The 15,445-nt window shown below is 36.3% G+C and overlaps 1 pseudogene; it reads left to right on the top strand.

The window, feature by feature from the left end:
• Positions 1–6,981: 6,981 nt before the first annotated feature.
• On the top strand, positions 6,982–9,800 carry LOC135142779 (trypsin-3-like; annotated as a pseudogene).
• The last annotated feature ends 5,645 nt before the right edge of the window (positions 9,801–15,445 follow it).

Raw genomic sequence — 15,445 nt, 5'->3', positions numbered from 1 at the left:
TTTCAATTTTTCTGTTTCTTGAGTTTTCAGTTTCTTGAGTTTTGAATTTTTCATTTTCGACTGGCGATTTTTCAGTTTTTCGAATTGTAAAGTTTTATATTTTACGTTTTTCCAACTATTGAATTCGATTTTTTGCGTCTCCAATTTTTAAGTATTTCAATTTTTCGTTTATTTCATTTTTTTGATTTCTCAGTTTCCGATTTTTGGATTTGCAATTTTTCGGTTTTTCAATTTTTTTTTTCACTTTTTTTTTCTGAATTTTTCAATTCGTAAAATTTTCCATTTTTTAATTTTTAGATACTGATATTTTAAAAATTAAAATATTCCAAAATTAAAGAAAAAACTAAAAATGCAAATTTCTCAAAACCGAGGAAGCGATAAAATCGAAAAATTCAAAAGTTGAAACATCGAAAACTTGAAAAATTGTAAAATCAAAATATTAAACACACGAAAAAGTGAAAAATTCCGAAAGTTGAAAAATCCAAAAATTGTAAAATATTAAATTCAAAACTCGAAAAATTACAAATAGAAAAATTGTAGTACCGAAATATCGTAAAATCTAAATATTGCAATGGACAAATTGTAGGAACGAAAAATCGAAAAATTTCCAAAATAGAAAATTAAAATATCTAAAGATTGAAAAATCCAAAAATTCTGAAAACTGAGAACTGGATTTCGAAAAATTGAAGAATTGAAATACGGAAAATTAAAAAGTGCGGAACTAAAATGTCGAAAAAATTATAAAACCTAAATTGAATAAATTGTAGTCATGGTGTGGGCGGGATTCCGTTTCACCAACATAAATGGAAAACTAAAGAACTCAATGATTAATTTAGAGGAAAGCAATCGAAATTGTTTTAATTTAAAATGGGTTAATATATTTTACGGCATTTGTGGTCAGCTCAAGTCAGGTCAGATCAGATCACGTTAATTTAAGTCAGGTTAGAGAAAATATTGTTAATTTTTAATTTAGAATATCACAGTGTCACATTAGATTATACTCCTAAAGTAGAAAAAATGTTTAAATTAATGAAAATTTTGAAGCATGTTATCCAAAAATACATAGATACAACAAGCACAGGTTTTAACGAACTTATGTTGAACATTCATCAGCTTTAAATTTGAGATTAAATATATAAAAAAAAAGTTAACAAATGGTTTGAGTGTGCAAAGCAGAAGTATTGGTCTGCAAAAATTAATTTTGGACGAAAATCCAAAAAAAAATCGTTCCTTTTTATATTAACTTGTTACTAATGGCACAAAAATTTAGAATACCCTAAAGAGTCCAGAGATTCTAAAGAACTTAAATTTTCTGGATCCCTGAATTTAGGGATTTAAGAATTCTAAAGTTTCTAGATCTCCATCATCAATAAGATTTAAATCATTTCTCCAGGAATTCTGGAAATTCTAAATACTCCAAAAAAATTCCAACATTCACAAATTTTTAATCTCGGGATTTATTGAAATTGGTTGTAAAGATTTCTAAGATTCTTGAAATTCCAGAGATTCCAGCGATTCTAGAAATTCAAAATATGGTAGAAATTCTAAAGAAAAATTCTAAAGATTTTATAGATTGTAGAGATTATTGAAATTCTGACTCTAAATAGTGTAAAGTTTCTAAAGATTCTAGAGGTTTTGTAGATTTTAGAGACTGTAAAGATTTCAGAGATTCTAAAGAGCCTAAATTTCTGAATCCCTGAATTCAAGAATTTAAGAATTCTAAAGTTTCTAGATCTCTCTCATCAATAAGATTTAAACTCATTTCTACAGGGTGTTGTTTAAAAAATGCTACTTATTTATAACTTTCAAATGAAACGTGTTTATTTAATCACGTTAAGGAATTTTGTCCAGTCATTCCAAATATTTCAAAAATTGTAGGTTTCAGAAAATTCCAATAGGTATTATGAAAATTTCAGAGATTAAAAAGGATAAAAAAAATACAGGAATTCCCGAGATTTTAAATTCTCCACAAAATTCCAAAATTCAATAATTTTTTGGAAACTCGGGATTTATTGAAATTGGTGGTAAAAATTTCAAAGATTCCAGACGTTACAAAGATTCTAAAGATTCTAGAGACTCCGTGAGTTTCCAGAGAATCCAACGATTCCTGAAATTCCAGAGATTATAGAGATTCTAACAATTCTAGAGATTGCAGAGAATTTAGACATTCTAGAGATTGAAGAAGCGAAAAATCCAAAAATTTCCAATCGAAAAGCAAAAATTGAAAAATCAACAAACTGAAAATTTGATCAAACGAAACATTCAAATGTCTAAAAATGAAAAGGCCAACAATCGAAAAAATGAAAAAAAACGAAAAATTGAATAAGCGAAAAATCCAAAAATTGAAAAATTTTAAAACAAAAACTCGAAAATTTACAAATTGAAAAATTGTTATACCGAAATATCGTAAAATTTAAATATTGCATCGACAAATTGCAGGAACGAAAAATCAAAAAAGTTACAAAATAAAAAATTAAAATATCTAAATAATGAAAATTCCAAAAATTCTGTAAACTGAGAACTGGATTTGGAAAAATTGAAGAATTGAAATACTGAAAATTAAAAAGGGCGGAATTGAAAGATCGAAAAAATTAAAAAAAGCAAAACTGAAATACTTAAAAATTGAACAAGCGAAAAATCCAAAAATGTAATGGTTGAAGAAACGTAAAATATAAAATTTGCAAATAATTGAAAAAGTAAAAAATTTTCAATCGAAAAGCAAAAATTGAAAAATCAAGAAACTGAAAACTTGATCAAACGAAACATTAAAATGTCTAAAAATAGAAAGGCCAACAAATTGAAAAAGTGTAAGTCGAAAATTCGAAATACTGTAAAATCGAAAAATTGAAGATACGAAAAATTTGCAAAAATTACAAATCCAAAAATTAAATGTATCGAAATGTGTAATGATGAAACAAATCATTTGAAATTAGAAAAATTAAAAATCGAACAACTGGAAAAATTAAAATATCTAAATATGGAAAATACAAAAACTGAAATTCGAAAAATTGAAGAATTGAAAAGTCGAAACTGAGAAATCGAAAAAAAAACGAAAAATTGAAGAAGCAAAAAATCCAAAAATTCAGTAGTTGGAAAACGTAAAATATAAAAATCGAAAAACTGAAAAATTGTCAATCGAAAATTTATTACATGAAACTTCAGAAATTTGAAAAAAAATATTGAAAAATTAAAAATCGAGAAACAAGAAAAGTCGGAAAATTTAAAAATTTAAAAATTAATAAAACGAAAAAACTGAAAGAGCGAAAAATCTATATATAAATTGTGGAGTGCGAATTAATTCATTTAGTTTTAATATATTTTTTCCTGCTTTTCAAGGTATCCTTTATCACTTTGGTATCAAACTTTTTTTGATCCCAAAGTGGATGACATTTATCGTAGTAATGTTTTAGATGAAATCTTTCAAACCTTGAGACATTGTTTACAGAATTCTTAAAACTTTAATGACATTAATAACTGTTTTCAGTTGAAGGAAGATAATAAAAACATAAACAATTTGTCGTTCTGACAGCAGTAATATATATTAAGGCGCAAACAATACTAAGCATCCCAGGAAACAATTTTCCTATCGGTTGGAAGGTCACAGTGTTGTAACAGTTGAGGTTAATCCTACACAGAAAATGTTCAAAAAAGGAACATTTTTAATGATAATACATAATACGTAGCTATACAGTTAATATTAATTAAAAAAATGTCGCCCGTTAAAATTTACTTAATCCAGGCACTAATTCAGGAGTTAGCATCTTCTCATTGGTTTTTAGGGGCACTAAAAATGCGTCAAAATTGACAACTGTGACATTCCTACTTTAATTTTGGTCTCAACTTTAGCTACTATTTCTAGTTCGATTAACGTACTCCTTACAGATTGAAACTTTAAGTGAAACACATTGGTCCAACTTGTGGAACCAGTTGGGAAAAAACCGAAGTTTTTCTCTAATACATCCATCGAAGGACGAGTGGACGGGGCTGGTACTTACTAAGATAAGGCTGATTTTGCCAAATGAATGATGAATGGAAGGTGGATGACAAGTATTGGCCCCGCCCACCCACCCTTTATTTTCTTGAGGCCATGTTATTTGGCAATATCAGCCTTATCAACTCTCTTTTCTTACAGAGTATCTCATTTGCCAAAATCACTATTATCTTAGCAGGTCCTAGCCCCGCCCACCCACCCTTTCTTTCCTTGGAAGGTATGTCATCTGCCAAAATCAATCTTATCTCAGTAGGTAGGTACTAGCCCTCCCCGCCACCCTGTATTTTCTTAAAGGGTATATCATTTGCCATAATCGGTCTTATCTTAGCAAGTACTAGCCCCGCCCACCCACCCTTTCTTTTCTTACTAAGTATCTCATTTGCCAAAATCACTCTTACCTTACCAGGTACTAGCTACTTGCTAAAATAAGATCGATTTTGGCAAATAATATACATTCCAAGGAAAGACAGGGTGGGTGGGCGGGGCTAGTACCTGCTAAGATCAAGCTGATAACGGCAAATGACCTACTCTCTAAGAAAATGAAGGACGAGTGGACGGGGGTGGTACTTACTAAGATAAGACTGATTTTGCCAAATGACATACCCTCTAATGAACGAATGGTAAAGGGTATATAATTTGGCAAAATCAGTCTTATCATTGCAAGTATTTGCCACACCCACCCACCCTGTATTTTCTTACGAGGTATGTTATTTGGCAATATCAGACATATTTGGACAAACATTATCCCCGCCCACCCACCCTTTATTTTCTTAGAGGGCTAGTATCTGCTAAGATAAGACTGACTTTGGCAAATGAGATACCCTGTAAGAAAAGAGAGAGCGGGTGGGCGGGACTAGTACCTGCTAAAATAAGACTCATATTGGCAAATAAAATACCTTCCATCGAAAGGGACGGTGGGTGGGCGGGGCTGGTATCTGCTAAGATAAGAGTTATTTTGGCAAATAACATACCTTCCAAGGGAAGTGAGGGTGGGTGGGCGGGGCTAGTACTTGCTGAGGTAACACTGATTTTGGCAAATGACACCCGTTAAGAAAATAGAGTGTGGGCGGGGAGGGCTAGCACCTACTGAGGTAAGATTAATTTTGGCAAATGGCATACCCTGATGAAGAATGGAGGGTATGATTTGGCAAAATCAGTCTTATCTTGGCAAGTATTGGCCCCACCTTTTATTTTCTTAGTAGGTATATTATCTGCCAATATCAGCCATATCTGGGCAACCACTATCCCCGCCCACCCGCCCTTTATTTTCTTAGAAGGCTAGTACCTGCTAAGATAAGAGTGATTTTTGCAAATAACATAACTTCCAAGGGAAGTAAGGGTGGGTGGGCGGGGCTAGTATTTTCTATGACAAGACCGATGTTGGCAAATAACATACCTTCCAAGGAAAGAGAAGGTGGGTGGGCGGCGCTAGTACCTGTTAAGATCAAGCTGATAATCACAAATAACCTACACTGTAAGAAAATGAAGGACGTGTCGACGGGGCTGGTACCTTTGCCACATGACATACCCTCTGACGAATGGAGGGTGGAGGGTAAATGATTTGGCAAAATCAGTCTTATCTTGGCAAGTATTGAGAATTTCGTCGCCAGTATCACACTATCACTATTTTATTCCTTATTTTATATTCAATATGCACGATTTTTTTTATTCAACATTAAACTGGAAAACAATATCATTTGGAAAAAGGACAAACAAAAGGGGTCTCAAGCCTGAACCCTGCGGCATTCCAGTATCGACATAGAAGTCGCCAAAATTATAACCAAAACAATGTATAAGCTGTTTCCAGTTTCGCAACTATGACGTGAAGAGTTTAATAATCCCAGGACAAAAACCGGTATCACTGAGTTTATAAATGGAGACAGCAGAATTACGTCGTCTGACAACCGTCATCAATGAAATCGGCAATAAACTGAGTAAGGCCAAAGGGATTTGTGGTTGAATGTTTGCCATGCATTAAACCGTGTTGGTGGGGCTAATATAAAATATAATAACTATTTAATCTGAGAATTAAGTTGGTGGTAAACTAAAACCTTGTTTTTCAATATCGTCATCAATGATATAGTAGAGCTTATTGACGTACCCTCCCTAATGTTTGCTGATGATCAAAAATTATATTCCATAACAAAATCACATCATGACTGTGAACTACTACAGCAGAACTTAAATAAAATATATCAATGGTGCCTAAAAAATTATCTTCTTTTAAATCCAAGAAAATCTTGCATCTCTGGTATGGTCACCTTCGTATAATATTTATATATCAAAATTAGAGAGGGTCCAGCGCAGGTTTCTTAAGACAGCCTCGTATTTATTTGAAGGAGTCCCCACAAGGCTATCCACAAGAACTGCTACTGAGCAAATTTAGTCTAAATTCTCTAGTTACTAAAAGAATAGAACGCTCCATCAATTTTTGTTTTGTTTTGTAATATTGTATTTTAATTTATGTATTAAAACCTTGTCCTGTTATTGGGCTTTAAGCCCGTTGGGCACTATATTGACATAAATAAAACCTCTAAAATTTTGGCAAAATTATTAATCAGGCAAACAGGATAATAGCTAGTACATTGACGGTCTCCACCTGTGCGAAGTTTAGAAAACGAATTAAAAACAAAACGTGTCTACTTGAGAGCAACTCGCATGAATTCCGATTTTGACTTTGTACCGTCGAGAATCGCCTTGAGATCTCAGGTGATGCAGTTTTGCTTATCCACTTGAAGTCACGCCCATCAAGGTTTGACGAATTGCTTTCGGAAATATTTCCCTCACCTAAAAACGTAGCCATAAATTGGGTTTTAATTCTTAAAGTATTTTTGGTTTCCTTTTAAACTCGCCGAATTTATTAAGCGGCAATCAATTTTTACGCAAATTATGGTTGGATTTATTGATAGAGCAAAGCTTGCAACTAATTATTTCCAAATAGAGGAATTATCCAAATCAGGTGAAATTACGGAGACCTATATAAACAAATATAACACTCTGTTCCTACCAACGGCGTGGAAGCAATATTGACCTGGTCGCATAAGCAACACCGAAAAATGAGTAGTGTTCGTTTTTGGGTCTTTAGTGTCCTTCTCTCATGTAAGTAAATTAGAAATCCAAAAAACAAGTCCATTTTTCAAGTGAATTAAGCCGCAATTCAAATGAAACCAAGCAAAATTTATATGATCAGAATTTAGAACAAAAGTACATCAAATGTAAGCTAGATACGGTTGTTTTGATGACTAATTTTAAAAAACACAATAATAAACACAAATAACACTTGATAATGATAACAATCTCACGTGACAAAATGAAATATTACAAAACTTGTGATTGCAGAATTTAAAAAAAACAACCCCTTTATAAGTACAAATAGATTTTATAGGCGTACAAGCGGCCAAACGTCCACCAGGCGGTCGACTCGTTGGTAGTCGACCAACCACCATCCAAGAACACCCGTTCCAAGTGTCCGCCATCTACATCGACACCCACCGCTGTGGCGGTTCCATTTTAAAGTCCAACTACGTATTAACAGCAGCTCATTGCACTAACAAGTAAGTTTACCACAAAATCTAGTTCAACTTTCAATAAACCAACAGAGTTGCAGCCCAAAATCTTTTGGTCAGAGCCGGATCTACGCTGGTGAACCAAGGTGGGCAGCTGATACAAGTAGAGAAATATTACCAACACGAAAATTTTGACCCGGATACCTACGACTACGATATCTCGATTTTGAAGTTAGAAAAAGGCTTGAAGTTTGGCGATGGCGTAGCAGTTGCAGTTTTACCGTCACAGAGTGAAGACGATATCCCTGGGGATACCGTTGGGACGGTGACGGGATGGGGAAGGTTGTCGCTTTATGGTCGTCTACCCCAAGAACTTGAAGAAGTGGACTTGCCGACACTTAACCCTAGCGACTGCAGGCAGGAGTATAAGAGTGTAACGAATAGGATGTTTTGTGCTGGATAACTGAAAGGGGGAAAGGATGCTTGTCAGGTATAAGGTAGCTGCGATTTGGTTTGTTTGTAATTTGGTGTTTTGAAGGGTGATTCTGGAGGTCCGTTTATTAATGATGGTGTTCTAATTGGAGTCACGTCGTGGGGAGATGGATGTGGAGCTCCTGATAATCCTGGAGTTTATGCCAAAGTGTCGTATTTTAGAAAATACATTGATAATATCACCAACAGCTGAAGCTTCTGGATAGACTTTCTCCTATCTTTAAGGTTGTGGTTCCATTTGCCATTTTTGTGAAACCATTTATCCTTACTAAAGTTTGTTTCATTGAAGTTTTGCTTTTTTGATAGTTCCAAGTTAATGCAACTCCGCATCGGATGCTATACCGCGTAAAAACAAAACTGGAGTGCAATTAAGGTTAAACGGTAGTAAACAAACCATTGATTATGATTTTAATCCTTAGACAATAGCAGGAGTTTTCGTTTCTGCTTAAACTGATAGAATTTCATAACTGACAATAAAGTCTTGATAGATAACCGTCGAATAAACGTAACTAAAGCTTCTAAGATTTGCGAGTAATTATTTCCAGGTATTCGCCTCATGCAGGGGCAGACGAAATTGAGGAGATATACAAATATAATAAATAGTCTGTCCGTAACAAACGTGTTTGTGTTTCGTATTCCTTATCAACAAGTGCATTCTAGAAGCAATATTGATTCTAGTGAGTTGTGCAAAACCAAAAAAAAATGAGTAGTGGTTGTTTTTGGGTTCTTGGTACAGTCCTTATCGCGGGTGAGTGGATAATTAACATAATTAGTTGTCTATAAAAAAAACTGAAACTGAGGCAAATAATACTTGATAATGATAAGAACGTGACGTGTAAAAATGAATCATTCTTTAACTTCCTGTTTATAGAATTAAAAAAACCTTTTTAGTTGTTCAAGCTCGCAAACTTGCACTAGACAGTCGAATAGTTGGTGGTCGAGACACCACCATCCAGGAACATCCTTACCAAGTGTCCGTCGTCTACATCGACACCCACCAGTGTGGCGGTTCCATCTTAAACTCCTACTACGTACTAACAGCAGCCCATTGCACTGATCAGTAAGTTTAGCCCTAAATTCCACCTGTATCAACGTCCAACAACACGTCAATAGATTTGCAGCCGAAGATCTCTTCGTACGAGCCGGATCGACGCTGGTGGACGACGGTGGGCAGCTGATACAAGTCGAAAAATATTACCAGCACGAAAATTTTGACCCGGAAACCTACGACTACGATATCTCAATTTTGAAACTATCAGAGGGGTTGAATTTTGGCGATGGGGTAGCACCAGTTGGTTTACCACCACAGAGTGAAGATGATATCCCGGAGGGTGTGGTCGGGATGGCTACTGGATGGGGACGGTTGTGGCTCAATGGTCGTCTACCTCTTGAACTGCAAGAGGTGGAGTTGCCGACACTTGACCCTGACTATTGCAGACAGGCGTACGACAGTTTAACGACGAGGATGTTTTGTGCTGGGTATCTGGAAGGCGAAAAGGATACTTGTCAGGTATGGGTTAATTGGAGTTTGATTGTCTTTGTAATTTGCTATCTTGAAGGGTGATTCTGGAGGTCCGTTTGTTAGTGATGGTGTTCTGATTGGAGTTACATCATGGGGAGAGGGATGTGGAATCTCTGATAGTCCTGGAGTTTACGTCAAAGTGCAGTATTTTAGAGAATACATTGATACTATTATCAGCAGCTAGAATGCTGATTTTGATGGTTATATTGTTCAAATGGAACACCCTGTATTTCGTAGCATGTTTGAAATTATAATTGTAATAATAATAATAACAATATTTATTGATAAACTTCTACAAAAAACAAATAGAAAATTGACAAAAAACATAGTCTGTTCATATTTTGCAAATTTTAGATAGGATTTATCCGGCAAAATTTTGAGATGACATCATCAATTTTTTAGAGGGGACAAGTAAATACGTTTTGATTAAAAATTTATTATGCTTATCATAAGGTTAACACTTCAAAGCGTTCGGTTTGGCACTGTCAAAATTAAATTGCAAAGTGTTGTTTTATAATTTTGATTTTTTTCCAAAAATCTGGACGTTTCGGTTAAAAACTCAACACAGAATCATAAACTACATTAATCTTATACTGAACAGAAATTAAATGAGTCGTTAAAATGAGAAGAGGGTGGGTGGGAGGTCTTAGAATTTGCTAAGTTAAGACTGATTTTGGCAAATTATATACCTTCCAAGAAAATATAGGGCGGGTGGGCGGGGCTAATACTTGCTAAGGTAAGACTAACTTTGGCAAATGAGATACCCTCTAAGAAATCGAAAGTGGACGGGGGGGCTAGTATTTGATAGGATAAGACTGATTTTGGCACTTTTCCACATCCTGGATTCTGTTATTAGTGTCCTTTTCTACTCGACAGAAGAACATAATTAGCCCCGCCCACCCACCCTGTCTCCTTGTCAGTGATTAATTTTATCCGAACTGAATGAATTGAATGATCTTATACTGAATAGAAGTAAAGCTATTCGTTAGAATGAGAAGAGGGAGAGTGGGCAGGGCTAATATTTGATAAGATAAGACTGATTCCGGCAAATTATATACCTTCCAAGAAAATATAGGGCGGGTGAGCGGGGCTAATACTTATTAAGATAAGACTAACTTTGGCAAATGACATACCCTCTAAGAAAATCGAGGGTGGGCAGACGGGGCTAGTATTTGATAGGATATGACTGATTTTGGCACCTTTCACATCCTAGATTCTGTTATTAGTGTCCATTCCTACTCGACAGAAGAACATAATTAGCCCCGCCCACCCACCCTGTCTCCTTTTCAGAGATTAATTTTATCCGATCTGAATGAATTGAATGATCTTATACTGAATAGAAGTAAAACTAGTCGTTAGAATGAGAAGAGGGAGGGTGTGTGGGTCTAATATTTGCTAAGATAAGACTGATTTCGGCAAATTATATACCTTCCAAGAAAATATAGGGCGAGTGGGCGGAGCTAATACTTACTAAGGTAAGACTAACTTTGGTAAATGACATACCCTCTAAGAAAATCGAGGGTGGGCAGACGGGGCTAGTATTTGATAGGATAAGACTGATTTTGGCACTTTTTCACATCCTAGATTCTGTTATTAGTTTCCACTCCCACTCGACAGAAGAACATAATTAGCCCCGCCCACCCACCCTGTCTCCTTTTCAGTGATTGATCGATCTGAATGAACTGAATGATCTTATACTGAATAAAAGTAAAACTAGCCGTTAGAATGAGAAGAGGGAGGGTGGGCGGGGCTAATATTTGCTAAGATAAGACTGATTTCGGCAAATTATATACCTTCCAAGAAAATATAGGGCGGGTGGGCGGGGCTAATACTTGCTAAGGTAAGACTAACTTTGGCAAATGAGATACCCTCTAAGAAATCGAAAGTGGACGGGGGGGCTAGTATTTGATAGGATAAGACTGATTTTGGCACTTTTCCACATCCTGGATTCTGTTATTAGTTTCCACTCCCACTCGACAGAAGAACATAATTAGCCCCGCCCACCCACCCTGTCTCCTTTTCAGTGATTGATCGATCTGAATGAACTGAATGATCTTATACTGAATAAAAGTAAAACTAGCCGTTAGAATGAGAAGAGGGAGGGTGGGCGGGACTAATATTTGCTAAGATAAGACTGATTTCGGCAAATTATATACCTTCCAAGAAAATATAGGGCGGGTGGGCGGGGCTAATACTTGCTAAGGTAAGACTAACTTTGGCAAATGAGATACCCTCTAAGAAATCGAAAGTGGACGGGGGGGCTAGTATTTGATAGGATAAGACTGATTTTGGCACTTTTTCACATCCTGGATTCTGTTATTAGTGTCCTTTTCTACTCGACAGAAGAACATAATTAGCCCCGCCCACCCACCCTGTCTCCTTGTCAGTGATTAATTTTATCCGAACTGAATGAATTGAATGATCTTATACTGAATAGAAGTAAAGCTATTCGTTAGAATGAGAAGAGGGAGAGTGGGCAGGGCTAATATTTGATAAGATAAGACTGATTCCGGCAAATTATATACCTTCCAAGAAAATATAGGGCGGGTGAGCGGGGCTAATACTTATTAAGATAAGACTAACTTTGGCAAATGACATACCCTCTAAGAAAATCGAGGGTGGGCAGACGGGGCTAGTATTTGATAGGATATGACTGATTTTGGCACCTTTCACATCCTAGATTCTGTTATTAGTGTCCATTCCTACTCGACAGAAGAACATAATTAGCCCCGCCCACCCACCCTGTCTCCTTTTCAGAGATTAATTTTATCCGATCTGAATGAATTGAATGATCTTATACTGAATAGAAGTAAAACTAGTCGTTAGAATGAGAAGAGGGAGGGTGTGTGGGTCTAATATTTGCTAAGATAAGACTGATTTCGGCAAATTATATACCTTCCAAGAAAATATAGGGCGAGTGGGCGGAGCTAATACTTACTAAGGTAAGACTAACTTTGGTAAATGACATACCCTCTAAGAAAATCGAGGGTGGGCAGACGGGGCTAGTATTTGATAGGATAAGACTGATTTTGGCACTTTTTCACATCCTAGATTCTGTTATTAGTTTCCACTCCCACTCGACAGAAGAACATAATTAGCCCCGCCCACCCACCCTGTCTCCTTTTCAGTGATTAATTTTATCCGATCTGAATGAATTGAATGATCTTATTCTGAATAGAAGTAAAACTAGTCGTTAGAATGAGAAGAGGGAGGGTGGGCGGGGCTAATATTTGCTAAGATAAGACTAACTTTGGTAAATGACATAACCTCTAAGAAAATTGAGCGTGGGCGGGCGGGGCTAGTATTCGATAAGATAAGACTGATTTTGTCACTTTTGGGATTTTCGATCAATTTTGTAGCAAATAGTATTACAAAAAAAAAGTTACAATTAGCAAAGTTTTTTACTATTTGACATCCTAGATTCTATTATTAGTTTCCACTCCCACTCGACAGTAGAACATAATTAGCCCCGCCCACCCACCCTGTCTCTTTTTCAGTGATTAATTTATCCGATCTGAATGAATTGAAATATCTTATACTGAATAGATGTAAAACTAGTCGTTAGAATGAGAAGAGGGAGGATGGGCGTGGCTAATATTTGCTAAGATAAGACTGATTTCGGCAAATTATATACCTTCCAAGAAAATATAGGGTGGGTGGGCGGGGCTAATACTTGCTGAGATAAGACTAACTTTGGCAAATGAGATACCCTCTAAAAAATCGAGGGTGGGCGAGGGGGCTAGTATTTGATAAGATAAGACTGATTTTGGCACTTTTTCATATCCTAGATTCTATTATTAGTGTCCATTCCTACTCGACAGAAGAACATAATTAGCCCCGCCCACCCACCCTGTCTCCTTTTCAGTGATTAATTTTATCCCATCTGAGAAAACTGAATGGTCTTCTACTGAATAGAAGTAAAACTAGTCGTTAGAATGAGAAGAGGGAGGGTGGGCGGGGCTAATATTTGCTAAGATAAGACTGATTTCGGCAAATTATATACCTTCCAAGAAAATATAGGGCGGGTGGGCGGGGCTAATACTTGCTAAGGTAAGACTAACTTTGGCAAATGAGATACCCTCTAAGAAATCGAAAGTGGACGGGGGGGCTAGTATTTGATAGGATAAGACTGATTTTGGCACTTTTTCACATCCTGGATTCTGTTATTAGTGTCCTTTTCTACTCGACAGAAGAACATAATTAGCCCCGCCCACCCACCCTGTCTCCTTGTCAGTGATTAATTTTATCCGAACTGAATGAATTGAATGATCTTATACTGAATAGAAGTAAAGCTATTCGTTAGAATGAGAAGAGGGAGAGTGGGCAGGGCTAATATTTGATAAGATAAGACTGATTCCGGCAAATTATATACCTTCCAAGAAAATATAGGGCGGGTGAGCGGGGCTAATACTTATTAAGATAAGACTAACTTTGGCAAATGACATACCCTCTAAGAAAATCGAGGGTGGGCAGACGGGGCTAGTATTTGATAGGATATGACTGATTTTGGCACCTTTCACATCCTAGATTCTGTTATTAGTGTCCATTCCTACTCGACAGAAGAACATAATTAGCCCCGCCCACCCACCCTGTCTCCTTTTCAGAGATTAATTTTATCCGATCTGAATGAATTGAATGATCTTATACTGAATAGAAGTAAAACTAGTCGTTAGAATGAGAAGAGGGAGGGTGTGTGGGTCTAATATTTGCTAAGATAAGACTGATTTCGGCAAATTATATACCTTCCAAGAAAATATAGGGCGAGTGGGCGGAGCTAATACTTACTAAGGTAAGACTAACTTTGGTAAATGACATACCCTCTAAGAAAATCGAGGGTGGGCAGACGGGGCTAGTATTTGATAGGATAAGACTGATTTTGGCACTTTTTCACATCCTAGATTCTGTTATTAGTTTCCACTCCCACTCGACAGAAGAACATAATTAGCCCCGCCCACCCACCCTGTCTCCTTTTCAGTGATTAATTTTATCCGATCTGAATGAATTGAATGATCTTATTCTGAATAGAAGTAAAACTAGTCGTTAGAATGAGAAGAGGGAGGGTGGGCGGGGCTAATATTTGCTAAGATAAGACTAACTTTGGTAAATGACATAACCTCTAAGAAAATTGAGCGTGGGCGGGCGGGGCTAGTATTCGATAAGATAAGACTGATTTTGTCACTTTTGGGATTTTCGATCAATTTTGTAGCAAATAGTATTACAAAAAAAAAGTTACAATTAGCAAAGTTTTTTACTATTTGACATCCTAGATTCTATTATTAGTTTCCACTCCCACTCGACAGTAGAACATAATTAGCCCCGCCCACCCACCCTGTCTCTTTTTCAGTGATTAATTTATCCGATCTGAATGAATTGAAATATCTTATACTGAATAGATGTAAAACTAGTCGTTAGAATGAGAAGAGGGAGGATGGGCGTGGCTAATATTTGCTAAGATAAGACTGATTTCGGCAAATTATATACCTTCCAAGAAAATATAGGGTGGGTGGGCGGGGCTAATACTTGCTGAGATAAGACTAACTTTGGCAAATGAGATACCCTCTAAAAAATCGAGGGTGGGCGAGGGGGCTAGTATTTGATAAGATAAGACTGATTTTGGCACTTTTTCATATCCTAGATTCTATTATTAGTGTCCATTCCTACTCGACAGAAGAACATAATTAGCCCCGCCCACCCACCCTGTCTCCTTTTCAGTGATTAATTTTATCCCATCTGAGAAAACTGAATGGTCTTCTACTGAATAGAAGTAAAACTAGTCGTTAGAATGAGAAGAGGGAGGGTGGGCGGGGCTAATATTTGCTAAGATAAGACTGATTTCGGCAAATTATATACCTTCCAAGAAAATATAGGGCGGGTAGGCGGGGCTAATACTTGCTAAGATAAGACTAACTTTGGCAAATGACATACCCTCTAAGA

Source organism: Zophobas morio, unplaced genomic scaffold, assembly GCF_036711695.1.
Source record: "Zophobas morio isolate AGI-343-1 ecotype UQ-CSIRO unplaced genomic scaffold, CSIRO_AGI_Zmor_V1 ptg000054l, whole genome shotgun sequence".
NCBI lineage: Eukaryota > Metazoa > Arthropoda > Insecta > Coleoptera > Tenebrionidae > Zophobas > Zophobas morio.
This window is presented reverse-complemented; position numbering and strand designations above follow the sequence as displayed.